Raw genomic sequence first — 21,143 nt, 5'->3', positions numbered from 1 at the left:
TAGAGATAAGAAACTATGGAAAGAAGAAAAAATACTCAACATGAAAAAGGAAGCATGGTTTCACAAATATCAAACTTGAAAACGTGCTAAATAGGTTGATAAATTCCTGCCATTCTTGGCAAAATAGAATGAATATTAAGAATAGAAAAGATCTTGTGGTCTACAGTATTATTTTTTTGCTGGTTTGGAAGAACTTTTCTCTGCAATAAAATATGATGTAACATATCAAGCATGAAAATAAAAGCAGTAAAAATGGATGGTGTCCATAGCCTGATTTGTTGGCTTATTCTTGCATTTTAAGTAATGAATCCTCAGGGGCAGCTATGGGAAATAGGGACTTTGGGAGGAAAAAAAAAAAGTTTTTCACTGACACAGGAAAAATGTCCTGTTTCCCAAGAAGGTATGTCTGTCCCTTGGTCAGAGTTAGTTTTTATAGCAGAGCATTTTGCATTGCTATCCTTTAATTGTATGCTGCTGCTGCTGCTGCTAAGTTGCTTCAGTCGTGTCCAATTCTGTGTGACCCCATAGACAGCAGCCCACCAGGCTCCTCTGTCCATGGGATTTTCCAGGCAAGAGTACTGGAGGGGGGTGCCATTGCCTTCTCCACCTTTAATTGTATATGCTTTATCTAACATTTCTAGATTGTATCAAAATCACCATCACTTACAGGATTCATTATTAACTTTTAAAACTTAACTTATATGAATTGATTTAGTGCTCTTAAAATATTTTACACTGTGGTTTGAACTTCTCTTTCCTAGGATTGTAGAAGACGCATGTGTAAATGTGCCATACCTTTTAGCATTTATTTACTTTGCAAATGAAGTGTCTAAGACAAATTCTGTAACTCAATTTCTGGTTTTGTTGTAAGCCAAATACTAGTTAATAGCTTAGCACACCTGATTTGACTTGGCATTTTCAAAATTGATTTATTGCACTCTTTGTAAAACCTGTTAGTTCCAATCTTGAAAATGCAATAGGTTCCTCTTGCCATGATCATTATTATGAAGGCTATAGGTAGGTTATGTCTTTCCTTAGTTTATATAATTGTGATTTATCATCCATTTCCAAGAGAAATCACATTCCCAAAGCCATGGGTCTGCCATTTTCTATTGATGAAAGCACTATGCATTATCTGAAGAGTAGCGTGGTTACAGAGAGGGACCTATACAATTTCACCCTAGTCCAAGCCCTGAGAAACTGATATGTCTTTTATGCTTTGCAGTAGGTCTGAACAATGTCTTAGAATTTAAACAGAATTAACTGAGAGTCTGTGCTTTGTTTCTACTGCTTACAAATAATTACAGTGAATGAGCTAAACATGATTGACTTCCTTTTAAAGATTTTTAAAACATACTGAATAATTAAGTAGGGTTGGTGATAATTTAGACTCTATGGAGACAACGATATAATAGTTTTTCTGCTTTCTTTAATAATTTCTGTTCTCAAATGTAATTCATTTTTAAAAATTGACAGTGGCAAATTGACATGCGTTGTATGTAATTACTCATTGCTTTTTATGAGCTGATGTGCTGTGCCTTCTGTTGATTCACACTGCTGATAAGTCACTTCAGTCATGTCCAACTCTATGCGACCCCATGGACTGCAGCCTACCAGGCTCCTCTGTCCATGCGATTTTCCAGGCAAAAGTACTGGAGTGGGGTGCCATTGTCTTCTCCATGATTCACACTGCTGCTGCTACTGCTGCTAAGTTGCTTCAGTTGAGTCCGACTCTGTGCGACCCCACAGACGGCAGCCCACTAGGCTCCACCGCCCTGGGATTCTCCAGGCAAGAACACTGGAGTGGGTTGCCATTTCCTTCTCCAATGCATGAAAGTGAAAAGTGAAAAGTTAAAGTGAAGTCACTCAGTCATGTCTGACTCCCCGCGACCCCGTGGATTGCAGCCCACCAGGCTCCTCCGTCCATGGGATTCTCCAGGCAAGAGTACTGGAGTGGGGTGCCATTGCCTTCTCCATGATTCACACTAGATCTGTATAAATCTGCCATCCTAGACAACTCCTTCCTAGCCACGTGAGCAAACTATTTGGATACATATATTTCTTTTTGTGTGTTATCAAGTAACAAAGAGACTTTGGGAATTCTATTAAATACATCTTTTCTCCTCTTGATAAGAAACCAAATTAATTTATATTCAAAGAGGTTTTAGAAGAATGCTGACATATTTTTTCCTCTGAGTTTTCTTTTAGATCAAGTGGCAAAAAGCAAAACAGTGGAAGAATCAAATTAAGAAAAAAATCATCATTCCTTATACTGTATATGAGGATAAAGGGAATAATTTTAGGATAAATAAAAATATTATAGCATTTATTTTAAATTTCAAAGATAGAATGAATTAGATTCAACATAAAAGGCATTTACTCCTTTCACAATAACTATATTTGAATAAAAAATTCATGTATTTACATTTACATAAAATATATTCATTCTCTCTTCCTTTACTATTGCAGGCATCTTTGAGAAAGGCTTTGATTCTTCTAAAGGGCAATACATGAAAAAATTGGGGAATATAATTTAGATCTGAAAAATCACATGAAATTACTTCTTTCTCTCTCTTTTTATCTACCTATATCAATATTAAATATCTATTTTACAATAATAATAAAGTTCAAGATAAATATTAAAAATTCGCATGTATAAAGTGGGCAACTTATATGAACTTTATTTAAATAAATCTTTATTACTTTATGTGAAAGTGAGTCTTACCACTAAGGGAATGTAATTTATATGTTTCAGTAGTAAACATGGAGAAGGCAATGGCACCCCACTCCAGGACTCTTGCCTGGAAAATCCCAGGGACAGAGGAGCCTGGTGGGCTGCAGTCATGGGGTCGCTAAGAGTCAGACACGACTGAGCGACTTCACTTTGACTTTTCACTTTCATGCATTGGAGAAGGAAATGGCAACCCACTCCAGTGTTCTTGCCTGGAGAATCCCAGGGACGGGGGAGCCTGGTGGGCTGCTGTCTATGGGGTGGTACAGAGTCGGACACGACTGAAGTGACTTAGCAGCAGCAGCAAGCAGCAGCAGTAGAAAACAAATTTATAGTTAAGAAGACTTCTATCTAAATATTATTACTTAAACATCTTATATATCAATCATGGCTAAATAAATGAAGGTGCACCTTTATAAATTAAATTACAGTCATTATACATGCTATTATGCTTTGACATGAAAGAGCCTCAATCATATACTTTTGAGTGAACAAAGGAGGTTACGAGCAAAAACATATATAGTATATGCCCTTTTATGTAAAACAATACTAGAAAATATGTGTTCAGAGAGAGATGTCTATACAAGTGTCTTTAACTCATACATGATGAGTGCTTTTGGACAACTGGATTTGTACTGGTATTTTTTTCTTTCTTATAGCAAAGTAGTAATAGCATTGCTGATCTTTCTGCTATGACTTTAAATTCTAATTTACCCTTCAGATGTGCCTCATTATTGAGTCTATTTGTGGTCTTCTCACTGACGCATTTTAAGATGATATAAATATGAACATATTCTGAAAAGTTATCACCAAACAAACAAGTGATCCTTGCATGATTCCTGCTTAAATCCAGATAGGGAAGGAGTATAATGCAGTTCTGTAACCAACATAGGTGCCAAAGGTAAAACGTTCTTACATAAAATGTACAGTTTTTTGAGAGGGGAGCAAGGAAATTCAAAGGTACCTGATGAGCAAAAATGAAGAGAGGTAAGATAATTAGAAAAACGTAAGGAGTACACAAAATTGAAAAGTCAAGGGTTTTAGAATTGAGATGATAGAAAGCCTGAACATTTACTCCTATCTCTGTAGTGAAGGGAGAGAATAGATAGTGTTTTCAATGAAGTTTCATCAGTTTCAACTAGTGTACTCCTCTGATGTCTGATGTTGATGGTGAGGGAGATATTGAATGTGTGGGGACAGGAGATATGGCAACTTGCTGTACTTTCTGCTCAAGTTTATTGTGAATCTGCCCTAAAAATAACGTTTATTAATAACAAAACTATAAAGACCCTCAACCAAGTTAGCTGCTGGACCAATTGTAGTTGATGTCCTCTGACCATCCCAGAGGACCCTAACCAAGATTCAGTTCTTAATGCCTCACCAGAATGGACACTCAGAAGCCTGGGGTGGAGTCAATGAGATTATGTTCAATCGTTCTCTCCAGTAGAATCTCTGAACCTTCAGCCCTTCATACGAGACTAGCCTGCTGTTTCGGACATGTAGGCAAGGAATGTGACAGCTATGCTATGCAATTTTTCTTTTTTCTGTATCCCAATAAAACACTATTTCAGAGGCTAGATGTGAAGAGCACAAAATCTGATAGGTTTAAGACTACAAAGTTTGTTCAGAGCTGTAAGTCTTGCTAGCCACATTTCAAATCTGTTTAAGTGTGCTCTTATACTCCAAATAAGCAGTAAAATGCAAATCATTGTACCATTATTCTGAATCAATAGGAGACAAATTAAATTATAGCTTTCAGTAGACAATGATGAGATACATATCCAAAGACAGAAAAAGCCATTATGCCATTGGGAGAGGCTGCATCATATAGATATTTCAAAATAGATGAGAAACATTTGAAATCTACTACTCAATGCATCAAGTATTCCCAGGTGGCTCAGTGGTAAAGAATCCAATGCAAGAGATGCAGGAGACATGGGTTCAATCCTTTAATTGGAAAGATCCCCTGGAGAAGGAAATGGCAACCCACTCCAGTATTCTTGCCTGTATAATCTCATGGACAGTGGAGCCTGGCAGGCTACAGCCCATGGAGTCACAAAAGAGTCAGGGATGACTGTGCACACAGGAACACACTCAATGCATCACAGAAAAGCAAAAGGCTTGGAGTAAATTACTAAATGCCATTTACAAAAAAAGGGGATGTAATCACTTATCTGTTGCTAAGTAACAAGCTGCCCCCAAATTCAGAGGCTTAAACAACCACCATTTCATTTGCTCATGATTTTGCAGCTTAGGAATCCAGGCATGACAGATGAGTTTGGTGTTCTGTTTCCATGTTCTGATTCCAGCAGAGGGAATCATTCATCTGGTTGCATATGATGGTGCTTATTTTGGGCTAGAAGTTTTAAGAACTTTTTCTTCACATTGTTGTCATTTCATATGGCCTCTTTCAATTTGGGTAATTTGAAACACCTCTCTAACTGGGGTTGTATTTCTTTTATGTAGTGAGGAATCCAAGAGGGGTAAAGTAGAAGCCTTGAGTCTCTTGACACCAGACAGCATTTCTGCTCCATTCTGTTTGAAAAAGCCAGTCGCAGAGCTAGCTCAGGCTCAGTGAAGGAGGAAAGGGAACTGACCCTCAGAGAAAGGAATGGGAAAGAATTGATGGTCAAATTTTAGTCAGTCATAGGCAGGAATCTCAACAGGGCACATGGCAAAAGCATAAATTTATATTAGATAATTAAGATTAATTATGGACTGCTTTATTAGATTTAAACTGATATATTACCTCTTCATCTGAGATAAGGTTATGAACTCATTATCTTAGAAAAATAAAGTAACATGCATTATATTGCTATATTTTATATCCTAAAAGTTACATAAATTATGGTAATGGAATTAAGAGACAACCAAGCAAAAAAGACTGCAGATATGAAATTAAAAGATGCAAGGCTGCTCCTTGGAAGAAAAACTATGACAAACCTAGACAGCATATTAAAAAGCAGAGACATTAATTTGCCGACAAAGGTCCATCTAGTCAAATCTATGATTTTTGCAGTACTCATGTATGGATGTGAGAGTTGGACCATAAAGAAAACTGAGCACCAAAGAACTGATAATTTTAAACTGTGGTGTTGCAGAAGACTTTTGAGAGTTCCTTGGACTACAAGAAGATCAAACCAGTCAATCCTAAAAGAAATCAGTGCTGAATATTCATTGCAAGGACTGATGCTGAGGTTGAAGCTCCAATATTTTGGTCACCTGATGTGAAGAACTGACTCATTAGAAAAGATCCTGATGCTGGGAAAGATTGAAGGCAAGAGGAGAAGGGGATGACAGAGGATGAGATGATTGGATGGCATCAACGTCTTGATGGACATGAGTTTGAGCAAGCTCCAGGAGTTGGTGACAGACTGCAAAGCCTGGCATGCTGCAGTTCCTGGGGTTGCAAAGAGTCAGACATGACTGAATGACTGAACTGAACTGAAGCAAAAACGGCAGCCCCAAATTCATGCATTGGTCATTCAAATTTAATTTTCATGGCATGGGACTACTGATTTTTATCAATTAAAACTATTATCATATAGTTATAGAAAAAATATATTGGAGGAAAAACCATTCCATTATATCTGGTGAAGAATATTTTTTCCCAACTTACAAATAAAGTCTGGTAGTATAGTGCTAAAAATAGAAGAAAAAAAAACACTACTGTAATAACAGAATAAAGGTCACCCTTCTTGTTGCTTAGCTGGTAAAGAATCTGCCTGCAAATGGGGGAGATCTGGGTTCAATTCCTGGGTTGGGAAGATCCCCTGGAGAAGGGAAAGGCTACCTACTCCAGTATTCTGCCCTGGAGAATTCCATGGACTTTATAGTCCATGCGGTTGCAAAGAGTCGGACACGACTGAGTGACTTTCACTTTCCTCCATAGAATTCTACACACTATTCCTCTAAACCTGTGAGTATGTTCCTTGTGAGTATGTGAGTATGTTCCTTCCACATGGAACTTTGCAGACTTGACTGCAATTAGAGATTCTGAGATTAGAATATTAGCTTGAATTATCTAGCTGAGTCCAGTGTAATCTCATGGGTCTTGATCAGTGGAAAAGAAAAGTAAGAGTATATGAGTACCCAAGAAGAGTGGTAATGAGTCTGGAATGATGTGGTTAGGAACCAAGGAATACAGGCAGCCTCTAGAGGCTAGAAAAGGCAGTCTCTCCCTAGAGCCTACAGAAGCATCATCACCTTCATTATCAGCCCCACAAGACCCATTTCAGACTTCTGGTTCCCACAACTGTAACACCATACATTAAGTCACTAAATTTATAGGAATTCGCTACAGCAGCAATAGGAAACTAATAAAAACTACCAGAATTTTAAAATGGAATTTATAATTACTTCTCTTAAATGACAGCTAACAACCAATAAACTATTTAGAAAAAAATTAAACTAATTGTAGTCAGCTATATTCATAGTTATCCTACTATGACATCTGGGATTCAGAAACTGTGATTTTTAAGTAATAAAATTGGCTGAAATGATGTAACATATGCTTCAAAAAAGATGTGTCAAATATATATAATTCCTTTTTCTCATATGTTACCAAATCAACTTTAAGATTTTGGAAACACACACAAACAACTGAGGATAAGTTAATTATAGTCTTTTAACTGAAGTGACTTAGGAGCAGCAGCAGCAACAACCTACATATAAGTAAATATATTTTATAAAAATAAAATCTAGATAAAATATTTTATTCTATTATAACCTGTGCATTAAGACATAGAAGAAAATTTTAATTTTATGATTTCAGAGTTATAGCCCCTTATTAAGTTATATATATACAATGGAATATAATAGAATTTATGGAAATTGAAATATGCAATATCCACTTCATTTAGTTGTCACCTTCTAGTTTGTGAATTGTGTGTATGTGTACTCCCTCTCTTCCTCTATGTAACTTAAATGGAATACACAAGAGCATCTGGGAGAGGGGGGACAATAAGCATTTCTCCATAGACATACACAATTGTGTTCAGTCACTAAGTCATGCCCAACTCTTTGGGACCCCATGGCATGGACTGTAGCCCACCAGGCTCTTCTGTCCATGAGATTTCCAAGGCAAGAATATTGGAGTGGCTTGTCATTTCCTTCTCCAGGGAATCTTCCTGATCCAAGGATCAAATTCATATCTCTTGTATTGCAGGCGGGTTCTTTACCACCAAGCCACAAGGGAAGCCCAGATATACAGAATTATTTACCATTAGAAACAGCATATGAATTGAATATGCCATAATTTATTATCTTCACTTATGAGAAATCTGAAAACATTTCAACATTACAGTGAAAGGAAGAAAGAACAGATAAATACGTATATCCCAGAAATGTGAAATCTAATCTGTTTCTATTATACTAATTGACCATCATTGGGTCTATTTCTATATATGATAAAATTGAATGTCTAGTCTGCCCAATGTCAGTGGCTTGACACTGTTCTATTTTCCACCTTAATGGTACTGGAGCTCTAATATTACGTATTTTCAATTTATGGTAATGAAAAAGATCACTCCGTTCCTGAAAGCCTTTAGTAGTTCTCTACATTTTACAGAATAAAATAAAGTTCACTAATTAGTCTTTATAAGTTCCTTCCTGCCTTACCTTAATTTTGAGTTTACAGTTCTCCAAATTCTTTGGTTAAGGGTGAAAAACACAGCCTGGAATTATGTTCTGAAATTTCCTCTACCTCTTCTAGCCTGGCCCACCTCATCCATTTCTGCCTAAGCCTCTTTGGTAAGGTGTTTAGAGGATATTGGCATGAAACGTGAGTACATCCCAGATCCAATAAACTTGAACCACTTAGGAAGGCATTTCTGAGAACTTAGAATAAATATTTAAAATATTTGCAATGTGCAAAGGTAGAGATGTGTTTTGTGCCACCAATATCAAGAACAGACCCTAGCACACTGTAGGCATATTATGTATTCATTAAATGAATATTTGTTTAATGAAATAGCATTCATGACATGTTTGGATCAACCACAGAAGTATAAATACATTCAGTTAAGAACTTTTGATATCTCAAGGAATTTTCTTTGATGTTATGGAAAATACACCAATCCAGAACATTTTGGTGTCAATAAAACTGAAATATGGCTTATGCAATTCTGTCTACTTCTATTAATCTGAAGATAAAATTTGCATCTTGAATTTTATCATAAATGTTTACATTACTATTTATGAACCTTACAATTTTAAGAATATAAACCCTTTAATAATCAATTAGCACATTCAATTAGTCCACAATCATGGAAATATACGTCTGAGACTAGATCTCATTTCAAACCTCAAAATACAAAGTCACTTAATTCAGAACTCCATCTGTGCCTTGGTCTCTAGAGTCTGACAAACAATTTCCAAAATGTCTTTTGAGTGTTCATCAAAACAAGACATCAGTTTGGAATCTATTTTAAAATTACTTGCAATATACAGGGATACACATTACATCTGCTTTGATTTTTCTCTAATGAAAGTTCCTACTTGTTCTGTGTTAGAACGGATGTAAGTATTCCCTAGAAATAGTGTTATTATTTACAGTGCAACAATAGAGAAAATCGAAGCCCCAGATCTTATATTTCCTATTCATAAAATTATAATTGGCCTTTTTATGTCTGTGCTACCCTTGAGATATGAAATTAACTTTATGTACATGAACATATATAGGATACCTATAAAACTCAGTATAGTTCAAATCTCATTCCCTCAAAAGAATTAGAAATAAAATCGAAGCATATTTTTTTAATCTTAAGGATTTTACATAGTTTAATGTTACCTCTCAAGATGATATTAAATTTCAGTTATTATAAATAACTGGCAAAGGAAGAACTATGGTGTAATCTTTCCAATAGCCTGGTAAATAGAGAACAAATCCTCACAAAATGTATCTTTTACTTGTGGGACAAAGTAAACTTCTGGCAGATATCAAATGTTTATACTCGTCTTTGTCATAGTGGCTACAAGTTCAAGCCTTGTTATAGTTCACTTATTCAAAGTCTGGTTTTACTATTCTGTATAACCTAGGCTATGAGGTAGCCTTGCTAACATACAGTAGCCTCATTTTTACTCCTATCTGAAGGGATAAAAATGTCTGCTTCAGAAATTGTGAAGGTATAGGGATGAAATAAATTAATATATATATATACATTCATATATATATGAATACATGGAGATACATATATATCTCCATGTGTGTATATATATATATATAAACATTCATATATATATAAACATTCATATATATATATATATATATAAACATTCATATATATATATATATATAAACATTCATATATATATAAGATACTCAGAATGATTTCTGATTCACAGTAAATGCTCAATAAAAGGTTATCAAGATACAGGGCAATCATTCAGACTGGATGTAATTACATCTCATAAAGAGATGAATGTTCCAGAGACGAAAACTCACTTTGTCATTTGTCAGAGCAAAGAAAAGCAAGTGTATAACTTTGCTAAAAGAACCAAAAGTCTTTATGGTCTCATGTCTTATGTCTCTGTTTATTTTTTGTGCTCGTAGTGCACAAAGTCAGGATTTATTCAGCACTTGAATGAGAGGACACCAAAAGAAACCCAAAGTAAATTATTGCTTTTAATATCTATCATGCTGTCTTCATCTCTCCCTCAATAAATGAAGTCTAAAGCTTATCATAGGAAATAGATGGGGAAACAGTGGAAGCAGTGTCCGACTTTGTTTTTTGGGCTCCAAAATCACTGCAGATGGTGATTGCAGCCAGGAAATTAAAAGACACTTACTCCTTGGAAGGAAAGTTATGACCAACCTAGATAGCATATTCAAAAGCAGAGACATTACTTTGTCAACAAAGGTCTGTCTAGTCAAGGCTATGGATTTTCCAGTGGTCACGTATGGATGTGACAGTTGGACTGTGAAGAAAGCTGAGTGCCGAAGAATTGATGCTTTTGAACCGTGGTGTTGGAGAAGACTTTTAAGAGTCCCTTGGACTGCAAGGAGTTCCAACCAGGCCATTCTAAAGGAGACCAGTCCTGGGTGTTCATTGGAAGGACTGATGCTAAAGCTGAAACTTTAATACTTTGGCCACCTCATGCGAAGAGTTGACTCATTGGAAATGACTGTGATGCTGGGAGGGATTGGGGGCAGGAGGAGAAGGGGACGACAGAGGATGAGATGGCTGGATGGCATCACCGACTCAATGAGCATGAGTCTGAGTGAACTCCGGGAGTTGGTGATGGACAGGGAGGCCTGGCGTGCTGCAATTCATGGGGTCGCAAAGAGTTGGACACGACTGAGCGACTGAACTGAACTGAACTGAAAGCTTAAAGAAAATTCCCTGAAACAACAAAAAAAATCAAAGTAATATACAAATTATTTATTGATATAAAGTACAACAGCACATTTTGTACATATTTCTAGATATTTTTGTAAAAAGCTTTTTTTACAAATAAGATGACAACAATTTGATTAATATCTCAGAAAACAGAAAGAAAAAGAGATCAATAAGGTAACCAGATAAGAAAGAAGAGAGAAAGAACAAAGAGACAGAGAGAGAAAGAAAGAAGGAAGGGAGGGAGGGAGTAAGGGAGGGAAAGAAAGGAAAGAACATGGAAGGGAAGGTAAGACAAATTTTGGGCACAAAGGTAAATTGTTTTAGTTGAAATTCTTACTCCAAAGATGAGTAAGAATTTACTCATCTTGCCTTCACTCAGCTCCAGCACCATGATGGGCCAGATCATTTGCATTCTGAGCTAATTACTGATTAGAAGCAATAAATTAGAGGTGAGTGGCAGAGACATTGACTAATTAAATTTTTTTTAAAAAGTGAGTTCTCTCTCTCACACACACACCCCTTAATTGCATCTTCCACAATCCCTGAATTAAAACTTCATTCAATGAGCCTCATTTTCAAATGCTCCTGGATGGACTCTTTGAGATGACCATGGTTTTCCTGCTTATTCTTAATAGAGCCTCCTATAGTTATTTGGGTACCCATTTAAATTTAAGTACAGTTTAAATTTAAATTCAGAAACCAAGAAGTCCAGTCCAAGACACTAATAATAAAGCAAACATATGTAACTTATTGTTAAATTTGATTTTCCATTTGATCCTACTTTTATTATAAACCTAGACAACAAGTATGGGGGGATGGCATATTACCCTTCTCAGGACACCTGAGGTTTCCTACAGGATTCATCTCTCCTGAAGTGCCTGTGATTCAGGAACTTCTTGACCCAAAGTGCTGAAGCCACTAAGGGAGGAGTACACATCTATCCACGTCTCTGTAATCTCTGTGGAACCACAATGCAGCAGAGTTAAGCTGTCTGAAATGTGGGTTCCAGATCAGCAGCCTAGGCATCACCTGGGACCTAGGTAGAAATGCAGATTCTCATCCACATCCCCAACAAATGCTCAACCGGACCTGAATTCTAGCAAGTTCCCTAGGAGACAATACCCATGTTAAAGTTGGAGAAGCACTACTATAGAGGATTATTAACGATTCTTTTAATTCCCAAACTGGACTCCTGCTCCTTAAAAAATTATCTTCCAAAATGGTTTCCATCCAAATGAATTGTATAACCAAATGCACTTTCAAAATATGAAGTTTAATAGAGTTAAACAAATTTCCATTCTGTGGGACTACTTGGAGTCCAACTGAGAACTGTTATACTCCAAGAGAAAAAATGGCATATACAGTATTTCTCCAAGCTATTTGACCATGAAGCATGTTTTCTTTGGGTGATAAATTAACATTTCTTAGAACACTGGAGTTTGTATAACAGAGTTTGGAAAATGGTGCCCTAACTTATGAAGAAATGGTCAAATTATATTTCATAAACTCTTTTTAATACATCAGGAAAAATGTCTGTTTGAGGTTTAAAATTAAACTTGGGAAAAATTATTACTCTGAAATACCTAGGCCTCTGAATATTAAAGTGGAAAATAGATGATGCTTGCTTCTGTCGTCCCACTGCAATCTCCAGGCCTATTTCACTCATTCTGCCTGCTGGAGTCAGGGAAGAGGCATTCAATCTCAACTGAATCTCCACACATGTGTTATGTTCAGACTCAAGATTTCTCCCTCCTCTTGCCCCTATCAAAATAAGAGTTTTCATTATATTCCTCCTAAAATAGTGATAACACCATATAAACAATTTGTTAAAGCCATTCTCTGATAAGTAATATCTAAAGTTGCCTGACGGAGAAGGCAATGGCACCCCACTCCAGGACTCTTGCCTGGAAAATCCCATGGATGGAGGAGCCTGGTAGGCTGCAGTCCATGGGGTCGCTTAGGGTCGGACACAACTGAGCGACTTCACTTTCACTTTTCACTTTCATGCATTGGAGAAGGAAATGGCAACCCACTCCAGTGTTCTTGCCTGGAGAATCCCAGGGACGGGGAGCCTGGTGGGCTGCTGTCTGTGGGGTCGCACAGAGCCGGTCACGACTGAAGTGACTTAGCAGCAGCAAAGTTGCCTGAACATCTTATTCCCTTTTGCTTTTTTATTTCTAAATAGAGAAGTGAAAGTGAAAGTCACTCAGTCACATCCAACTCTGCAACCCCACGGACTGTAGAATCCATGGAATTCTCCAGGCCAGAATACTGGAGTGGGTAGCCTTTCCCTTCTCCAGGGGATCTTCCCAATCCAGGGATCAAACCCAGGTCTCCTGCATTGCAGGCAGATGCTTTACCAGCTGAGCCGCAAGGGAAGCCCAGATAGAGAAGATCTATGCCTTACCCCAATGCAAAAGAATTACATTTGTTTACAATTCAAATATGTTATACCTAAAACAATCTTTTGGAGAAGGCAATGGCACCCCACTCCAGTACTCTTGCCTGGAAAACCCCACGGACGGAGGAGCCTGGTGGGCTGTAGTCCATGGGGTCACGAAGAGTCGGACACGACTGAAGCGACTTCACTTTCACTTTTCCCTTTCATGCATTGGAGAAGGAAATGGCAACCCACTCCAGTGTTCTTGCTTGGAGAATCCCAGGGACAGGGGAGCCTGGTGGGCTGCCTACTATGGGGTCGAATAGAGTCGGACACGACTGAAGCGACTTAGCAGTAGCAGCAAAACAATCTCTATAAATATACACACATTAATATAGATAGCCAGAATTAAGAAGGGCCATGAACTAAGAAATCTTAGAAATATGGACACATTAATACATTAGTCCTCATTTCCTGTTATAATCATAGTTTTATCATGGGCTCCACGCTTCTTTCTCAGTTACTTCACTATTTATAGGCTTTTAAAATATTTTCTATAATTGTGCATGGCCTAGGAAGGCAAGTTCTATAATCATGAAGAGTTTTATAGCCAGCTTTCTCTCCTTGCCACATAGACTTTATCATGGGTAATTTGTAGAAAAAATGAAATCTACCACTGAGCTTGTTTTCAAATTCTTCTAGGTGTAAAATTTTCTGGCTAAAAAATGTCATTTTCAGTCTCTTTATTTATCATAAAAAATAAAGCTTGGGGCTTCCCTGGTGGCTCAGTGGCAAAGAATCAACCTGCCAACGTAGAAGACAGGTTTGATCCCCGATCTGGGAAGACTCCATATGCCACAGAGCAACTAAACCTGTGTGCCACAACTATTGAGCCTGGGCTCTAGAGCCTGGGAGCTGCGACTACTGAAGCCTGTATACCCTAGAGCGAATGTTCTGCAACAACGAAAGCCACCAGTGGGAAGCCCGCACACCACAGCTAGAGAGCAGGCCCTGTTCTCCGCAACTAGAGAAAGCTGTGCAGCAACGAAGACCCAGAACAACCAAAAATAAAGAAATGAATGTTTTAAAAAGCCAGACTGTGTGTTTTTACACATTTTTTATCATAACAAAACAAACTCAGTTAAGATTTCAATCTAGTTTCATCTAGTACCTAAAATTGTAATTAATCTGTGATCTTAAATAGTCTGAGTCAATTAATAGCTAAAACATTATAAAATGTCATTTACATAATATTTTGATTGATTTTGAACAGTTTCCCCCACCCAGCATTTCAAAAAGGGATCATTAACGATCACTATGGTTATTTCTCCAAGAAAACAATTAAGCAGAATTGAGACTATGCAAAGAAGCTCAATGGTACATAAACACCTGTAATTCCTACTTCCCTTGTGGCTTTTTATTTGGCACTCAGATTTTAAAGTGATGCTTGTTTGCTCTCTCCACATCTTTATTTATTCAATAAATGCTAACTTAATGAGTATCAAATGTTTTGTTCCAGACTTTGGGGACTCAAGCAAAGTTAGAGAAATAAACATATAAGTTCAGGAAGTGTTAAGTGTTGAGGGGAAAAACAAAGCCACTTAAGTAAACAGAAAATGATTTTGGTAGGGGAGCAAGAAGACCATGAAGACTGATAGAAAAAATAATATATATGAGTGTATGCATTTTTAATCAACTATATACTAGGTATACAGTTTTTAGCAGATTATCCCAATTAGAATCAGTCAATTCACGTGAAAATTAATGCTCTGTTTTAGATGTTCCTGAAATGATTATTGATGAGGCACTTCGCCATGAATTTTCTGTGACCCATATTTTTCAGACAATACCAAAACTTTCCTCTAAATTTGCTGACAATCTGCATAGTTATTTTAACTTTACATGATAAGAGGTAGAGAAAAAAGAAATTCATTTTAGTCACATATAAAGAAATCTATTCCAAATGAACAGTTTCATTTAATAAGTCTTAACTATACTAACCATTGTAACAGTGTTTGGTTTTTTGAAAAAAAATTTAAAGACCCAGAAATACATGGTGGATTTGGTCATGCATTTTTGTCATTATTATGACCAAACTGTTGGTCAGTTTTAATAATGAAATGGAGGAAAAAATTGTTATAAGCTGTTTGATACTATATAGGAAAAACATTCAATTAAATGCATTTTGAAATTTTAATCATTTATTCAGGAAATTGTAAAATAAAAATTTTAAAAAGACAACACTGAAAAGGTCATAAAGTATTGTGATGGTCTGCGCTTTCATGCTATCCTATTGAGAATTCAAGTCTGAGGTGATTTAATTAGTGCTGCGTTTGCGATATATTCTGTTCTATGATAAAAGAAGAAAATGATTAGGGATTATATAAATTAATTTTGCTGAAACTAAATAGTTGTTAGCATGGGTTTATAGCCAACCAGGGTCCCTAATTGGAAGAAAGAAAAGGAAAAAGAAAGTTTTGCCCAGATGGAGGAGCCTGGTGGGCTGCAGTCTATGGGGTCGCTAAGAGTTGGACATGACTAAGCGACTTCACTTTCACTTTTCACTTTCATGCATTGGAGAAGGAAATGGCAACCCACTCCAGTGTTCTTGCCTGGAGAATCCCAGGGACGGGGGAGCCTGGTGGGTTGCCGTCTATGGGGTTGCACAGAGTCGGACACGACTGAAGCGACTTAGCAGCAGCAGCAAGGTATCACTGAGGGTTCTCATTTAAAAATGGAATTTCCTTTGTTCTAGAGAGGTAAGTGTAAAATCATTTAACTTCATTGCATTTAAGGAGATGAGAATAGACCTGAAAGTGTCTTTAAAAACTATTCCTCTTTGTTTCACAAAATCATCAGTGGTTTTAAAAAGCATTAAATGGGCATCATAAGGTCATTTAAGAAAATCCATGAAAAAATACAAACACATGCTTATTAAAACGACAGCAGTCTTCTTCCTGTTATTTGCCACTCAGAGAAAAGACAAACGTATATATTTTTTTTCTTTCCAGTGATATGAGCTTCTTTCTATTTCCATTAACTCTGTGGTTTATTAACAAATAAATGAGGAACATAAAAACAGTTTATATTTGAAGAGTTTTCTAATAAAATGCAAAACTGTGTGACTTATCAGCAGAATAAATCCGAAACACTCTTTTTATTTAAGTAAAATTAAGACGACTTTTTTGGGGGTGAGATAAATTTAGAATGAGTCTCCAGTAAGGAAATCAATATTTATTTGAAAGATGAACTGACTAGAAATGTGAGATCACTTGTTCCTTTGTTCAGATAATCTCAGCTTCGCCCTCAAGAGTGCCCAGAATTGGAGGACACCATACAGTATCCAATTTAAACTCCCCGCATCCATCTTAGTTCCCAAAAGCTAACACAGGGAAGAAAATAAGCATTCAGTATAAAGACTTTGAATGGCAGGGCTGACTTGGCAAATACAAAATAGGATACCTTGTTTGTTTTCAACAAAAGTTCATTCTTGAGCTTGCAGTAAATAGAGTGAGGACATCTTTTTTGGAAGAGCACAATGGTATAAAAAAGACTAGATTCTAAGAAAACTTCAGGAAGATTAGTCATTTAGAGTTATATACATAAATAAGCAATTATGAAATATTGTTTTGAAAGATGACTCCCATTTCCTAAGAGATTGGTAAAATTTGAGCTGAACATTCATAGCCTTTATAATGAGGCAAATCATGCTTTTCCTCTTGAGTACCCCTTATCCCTGCAGTTGTTGTTTTTGTTTAGTCATTAAGTTGGTTCTGACTCTTTGTGACCCCATGGACTGCAGCACGCCAGGCCTCCCTGTCCTTCACCATCTCCCAGAGCCTTCTCAAACTCATGTCCTTTGAGTTGGTGATGTCATCCAATCATCTCATCCTCTGTCATTCCCTTCTCCTCCTGCCTTCAATTTTTCCCAGCATCAGGGTTTTTCTAGTGAATCAGCTCTTCACATCAGGTAGCCAAAGTATTGGAGCTTCAGCTTCAGCATCAATCCTTCCAATCAATATTCAGGATTGATTTCCTTTAGGATTTACTAGTTTGATCTGCTTGCAGTCCAAGGGACTTTCAAGAGTCTTCTCCGACAACACAGTTCAAAAGTATCAATTTTTTTGAGTTCAGCCTTCTCTATCACCACAGTAGGACTATACTTTGAATCCTTATCTTAATATTTCTTCTAAGACACAAATATGACCTATCTCTATGAAGCTTCCTTTAGTTATCCCAGACACCTCAATGCTCTTCCCCACTCCAAACTCTGTTCCTCTCAACAACACATCTTCTCTACATTAATTATAAATCCTCTTCATTTTTCATTCTTAAATTATCCATAAGTCATAGATACTCCACAGCTGTTTGAAACGGTGATGTTGGTGGTTCATGGTGACAATAGGGATGGTCATAGTCATTGCCATGATGGTGATGATGGCAGTGTGAGTCATCCTCTCCTCCAGCTTCTCTCATGCCTATAAAATGCCTCAGGTCAATTTTAGCAAAGAAGTCACTCCCTTCTCTTTACTGCTCCCTAGCTTTTACCTTTTGGAAGAAGGGATCTGATTGATGAAATAGTAAGAGTCTGATATCTATTAATATTCACTATGTTCTTCAGTTGGGAAGGTTGATGTCCAAACTTGCATGCTCATTTTTGTCCCTCTATCTGCCACACTTGAATCGGTTTTAGAAATTGCTGGCCTGTGCACATGATACTTTCTTCCCTCTAATTTTGCATTTTCCATCCATGAAACCAAAGATAATAGGCTATGCCTTGTAGAGTTTTCAGTTATTCATATGCTCTGTTAGTGATTTTTTGGTACAAATTCTATGGAAAGAAAAGAGAAACAGATTGTGTTTGAAGTCCAAGCTGTATTTTCTAATCCAGTTTTTCACTTATAGTAAAGCAAATGATTTCTTCTCATTGAACCCCTGTTATATATTCCCAAACAGGTTCAGAATCATGAGGGAATGAAATTGGGTGGTTAATTAACCGAATAAAATACTGTGAGTGATGATACTGATCATGATAAAATTATTCTCACTAGCTCTTTCAAGCTAGGCAAGTACAGAGTTTTAATTTTCTGTCAGAAGCGGACATCTTCAAAGAAGATTTCCTTTAAAAAGCTCTCTCAGGAAGATGCTAGAAATTAACACAGCAAGATTTTGGTGAATTATATAGATAAAGTCTTTGTCATGATCAGATTTTGTTAGTGCATCTTACAATACTTGAAGTGACATTAAAGGCCAAAATCATAACCTGGAGTTAATACTCTCAACTTCATCCTAACAACTTTCTAGCTTGCAGGGGCTGAAAAGCAAACAGTATACTTCCAAGAATCCCTTGCTGCTAGCGATTTGGATATAATTTAGGTTTCACCAATCAGGTATTCTTGTGAAAGATCTCCATTCAGAACTGAATCATGTGACAAAGCAAAGACACTCTTTTGCTTGTCAGGAACAGCTAACCAGCATCCAGATGAGGCTATTTCCCGATGGACAGAGGAGGCTGTGTGCTGCAATCCATAGGGTCACAAAGAGTCGAACACGACTGAAGTGACTTAGCATGCATAGTATATCCAGGTTTTGAGATATCAGGTGTCAAGGCAGCTTCTGATTCTGTCATTTGTCCATCATGCAAAGCAGGTATTCCTACAGCAGAATCGTTCTATCCAGTGGGAGGCTACTCCCGGAAGCTCAGCGTCTTGTTTTCATAATCCCACTAATTAATCTCTGATACAGTATTTATTCCTTAAAGAAAAACAACAACAACAACAACAAAAAAAAAAACCAGGCTATTCTGTATGTAGTTAAGAACCCTGGTTAATACACAGGTAAAACTCATCAGGATGAAGATGATAATTTCAGATAAAGAATGAATTATAAAATATAAATTAAGCTTCTCCAGGAAATATTGTATGGGCAGAACTAAGAAAAACACACCCAGAGACATGGGGAAGATGAAGTTAAAAAGAATTAAACTAAACACAGCTGCCAACTCTCCAAGGTTCAAGCCAAAGGGGATACACTATTTTATGTACCAAGGATTACCATTATAGCTGAAGTCAAATGTTAAGCACATGACCTTTCATAACCAACTGTTTGTTCTCTATATCTATAACTCTGTTTTCTTTGTTCATTTGTTTTTGTTTTCAGATTCCACAAAATAAGTGAAATCACAGAGTATTTGTCTTCTTCTCTATGACTTACTTCACCTAGCAGAATACCCTCTAGGTCCATCCATGTTGTTACAAATGGCAAGATTTTGTTCATTGTCATGGCTGAGGAATATCCCATCATATGTATATCATATCATATTGATCCATTCATAATGACAGTCACATATTTAGGTTGCTTCCATATATTGGCTATTGCAAATAATGGTTCAATGAACATGGGAGTGCATGTATCATTTCTAATTCATGTTTTCGTTTTCTCCAAATAAATACCCAGGAAAGGAGTTGCTGGGTCATATTCTATTTTTATAGAACTATTCTATAGAACTGAAATATTTTTAAAGTTTTTGAGGAATCTTCATACTGTTTTCCCCATTGGGTGCACCAATTAAATTCCCATAAAGCCTTTGACTGTGTGGATCACAATAAACTGTGGAAAATTCTGAAAGAGATGGGAATACCAGACCACCTGACCTGCCTCTTGAGAAATTTGTATGCAGGTCAGGAAGCAACAGTTAGAACTGGACATGGAACAACAGACTGGTTCCAAATAGGGAAAGGAGTACGTCAAGGCTGTATATTGTCACCCTGCTTATTTAACTTATATGCAGAGTACATCATGAGAAACACTGGACTGGAAGAAGCACAAGCTGCAATCAAGATTGCTGGGAGAAATATCAATAACCTCAGATATGTAGATGACACCACCCTTATGGCAGAAAGTGAAGAGGAACTAAAAAGCCTCTTGATGAAAGTGAAAGAGAAGAGTGAAAAAGTTGGCTTAAAGCTCAACATTCAGAAAACGAAGATCATGGCATCTGCTCCCATCACTTCATGGGAAATAGATGGGAAAACAGTGGAAGCAGTGTCAAACTTTATTTTGGGGGGCTCCAAAATCATTGCAGATGGTGATTGCAGCCATGAAATTAAAAGACGCTTACTCCTTGGAAGGAAAGTTATGACCAACCTAGACAGCATATTCAAAAGCAGAGACATTACTTTGCCAACAAAGGTCAATCTAGTCAAGGCTAGGTTTTTCCAGTGGTCATGTATGGATGGGAAAGTTGGACTATGAAGAAAGCTGAACGCTGAAGAATCAATGCTTTTAAACCATGGTGTTGGAGAAGACTCTTGAGAGTCCCTTGGACTGCAAGGAGATCCAACCAGTCCATCCTAAAGGAGATCAGCCCTGGGATTTCTTTGGAAGGAAGGATGCTAAAGCTGAAACTCCAGTACTTTGGCCACCTCATGCAAAGAGTTGACTCATTGGAAAAGACTGATGCTGGGAGGGATTGGGGGCGGGAGGAGAAGGGGATGACAGAGGATGAGATGGCTGGATGGCATCACCAATTCAATGGACATGAGTTTGGGTGAACTCCGGGAGTTGGTGATGGACAGGGAGGCCTGGCATGCTGTGATTCATGGGGTCACAAAGAGTCGGACATGCCTGAACGACTGAACTGAACTGAACTGCTCATTTTTAAATAGATTTTTAAAAAAAACATTGAATTGTA

The 21,143-nt window shown here is 37.2% G+C and overlaps 1 protein-coding gene across 6 annotated transcripts in view; it reads right to left on the bottom strand.

Moving 5' to 3' along the window:
- The window catches only part of GPC5 (glypican 5), a 1,583,243-nt gene that overhangs the window by 896,458 nt on the left and 665,642 nt on the right, over nt 1-21,143 (bottom strand). The gene's annotated exons all lie outside the window — the stretch shown is intronic.

The sequence above is a fragment of the Bos grunniens genome, chromosome 12 (assembly GCF_055505025.1).
Source record: "Bos grunniens cultivar Pamir isolate PY7600 chromosome 12, Bosgru_T2T1.0, whole genome shotgun sequence".
Classification (NCBI taxonomy): Eukaryota; Metazoa; Chordata; class Mammalia; order Artiodactyla; family Bovidae; genus Bos; species Bos grunniens.
This window is presented reverse-complemented; position numbering and strand designations above follow the sequence as displayed.